Source organism: Pomacea canaliculata, linkage group LG1, assembly GCF_003073045.1.
Source record: "Pomacea canaliculata isolate SZHN2017 linkage group LG1, ASM307304v1, whole genome shotgun sequence".
Lineage (NCBI taxonomy): Eukaryota > Metazoa > Mollusca > Gastropoda > Architaenioglossa > Ampullariidae > Pomacea > Pomacea canaliculata.
Window position 1 is genome coordinate 5,713,404 of NC_037590.1, and position 2,644 is coordinate 5,716,047.

Below are 2,644 nucleotides of genomic sequence, written 5' to 3' on the forward strand. Positions count from 1 at the left end.
TGAAATAAAAGATATGTTTTTGCAAAATTCTCCTAATTATCAGTAGGCATTAGACATGTTAATAAATTTTCTTTATATCAAAACATCAAGAAACGGATGTGCATAGATTAGCGCATATCTTAAAACAGCTTAAATTGCCACCATGTGAAATATTAGGTACAATAAAGTGTAAATAAACTTTTGTGGGTGTTTTTGTTTGCAGAATACAGCAACTGTGTTTTAAATATTTCTTCAAATGCCAAATCATTAACCCTTACAACATTACCAGGCTACATATTGGGCACTTCTTGCCCAGTAATTCATGGGCATGAGCTTGTTTCAACACAACACCTGATGATGGTGAAATTCTATAATTGTGTTACCTGCAATAAACCATTAAACAAACATATAAAAATATCATTTTCACAATCCACTTATTCTGTCCATACTTTCCAAATAATGTAAACTGAAATTATTGGTTATAACGCTTATAATTAAACTATATTTACATCCATAAATGAAACTGTCGCACTTCTTGACTAGAGGTCTAGTGGCACTGATACAGTTCTCTATGAGTCAGTAAGCATATGCCATGAGTAGTTTCTTGCAAGTTAGACTTGTTGGACACGTATGATGATATGTTTACCAAATGTCTTGTGCATGTTTCTGTAATCCCTGCTGTGACAACATATGATGATGGTGTTACCAAGTCTTGTACATGTTGCTGTTGTCATGCTGTGACAAAATATGATAGCATGTTTACCCAGTGCCTTATACAGGTTTCTGTAGTCCTGCTGTGACTGTGCAGAAATGTTGTCCTCCGCTCTAATGCATTGCAAATTTCTGCAGAGACATTTGCCCTTCTAGTTGTAGCATTCTGCATAGCTCCATTAGTTTCATGCAGAATGCTGTCTCTGGCTTCTTCGGAGTTGATGGCCATAACCATTTCTACACTAACGTTACAGCTTCTGGCTCACATTCACAAAACTGCACTTTGATTTGGTTGAGCTCTGCCTATAATAATAAAGGGAAGAACATAAAAAAGTGCTTTTTCGTATTTGATACTGTTCTTTACCCTTACAGAAATATTATGCAACATATTTCTCATTGTTCAAAAATGCTTTGCCTACTTCTTTTATGTCCACACTACATGTTAAACTACAGCATAAGGTACTTCAGTAAAGTAAAATTCTTACCTTTCAGAATTGTAAATTAAAGCTGGTTAGAGCTTTCATTTATAAATAGGAAAAATTTTTTATAAATTCTTTACACCAAAAAAGTGACAATAAGTTATAAATAAATATAAAGTCTGGAAAGCAGACAGCCCTGTAAGCAAATGCCACATGCGAAGAAAAGAATTGCAAGCTCAAGACGAAAGCAAAACCCAGGGCAGCTAGCATTCCAATGGTGTTGAAGTGCAAACATTATTCACATTTAAACATCTATTAAGTAACATTTATTCCCAATCTTGTTTGTTTTGGTGAAGACGAGGTTCTTCCATAATGTGATATTTTGAATGCATGACAATAAAATGTGAAAAAAAATTTAAGAGAATGCTTGGGTAAACTCTGTTTTTCAAGAAACATAATAATCTTGCATATGTACCTTGTGCATCAAAAACTGTAATTTGACGGTAGTAGAGCTTGTCACACTGGTGCTCAGACAAAATGGTTGTTTCTCTTAACACAGGTGCAAACAATGATGCATCCTGACAATACAATAGCAAATTTTAATATAAGCTTGCAGCATTTAAGTCTATAAATATGCCATAATCAAATTATGGAATTCATTTAAGTTCAAACCTCATTCAAAAGTGCATTCCATGAGACTGTAATGCATAATGGTGTTCATGTTATTACATTAACTAAGTCTTACCACATTTCAGATTCCTTTCAGTTGATTTTCTGAAGCACGTGCTTATATAAATAGAGAATATATTGCCAGTCCCATGGTGTATATTTACATTTACATAACAATCTAAAACATTATAAAAAATATCTATCCACAAATGTTGATAAACTGTACTTACTTCTTTCCAACTGTATGTCTGATGATATAGCACCAAAGATGGATCTTCTCATCACAAGCCTTGCAATAAAGGCTTCTAGGTCCACAATCAGGACACCAGATAATCTCTGGGACCTGTGCACAGCCACAGAAAGCTGCATTTTTTTGTGGCAGGACTGAATCCTTCAATGTGGACACGAACAAGACCTTCTCGCAGATCTTTCCAGCCCTCAGCCTCAGTCACTTTTTCTTCTTGTGATTGCTGACTCCACTTGCACCTGATGAATCTATCCATGGTACAGGTCATGCTTAAGATCTGACTTTCAATCAGCATTATAAACTAACGGATAACAAAGTTTGTCATTCTAATGTTCAATGCATTTTAATATCCTTTTCTATATTAAAAAGTATGTATTTTTACAAAAAAAGCCTCAATGTAGTTTATCCAGCATCTCTCTCTCTATCAATTACATATGTTTTTATATTTAAAAACACAAAATGATCGACAGCAAATAAAAACATATATCTCATACTTGTTACATATGAAATGCATATTTTTACACTGTGTGCAGTTGACAGACTTGCAATAATTCCAAATTCTCTGTAGTCATGTCAAAAGTCTTGTGAGAGTCGAAAAGAACTAACTTTCTAGTACATA

The 2,644-nt window shown here is 34.0% G+C and overlaps 1 long non-coding RNA gene across 1 annotated transcript; it reads right to left on the reverse strand.

Annotated features, from left to right (window-relative positions):
• Nucleotides 1-980: 980 nt before the first annotated feature.
• LOC112557273 lies at nt 981-2,046 on the reverse strand. The gene is made up of 3 exons (XR_003097931.1): nt 2,009-2,046; nt 1,585-1,687; nt 981-993 (listed from the first exon to the last, which is right to left on the reverse strand). It is a non-coding gene; the product is annotated as an uncharacterized LOC112557273 (long non-coding RNA).
• Between the last annotated feature and the right edge of the window lie 598 nt (nt 2,047-2,644).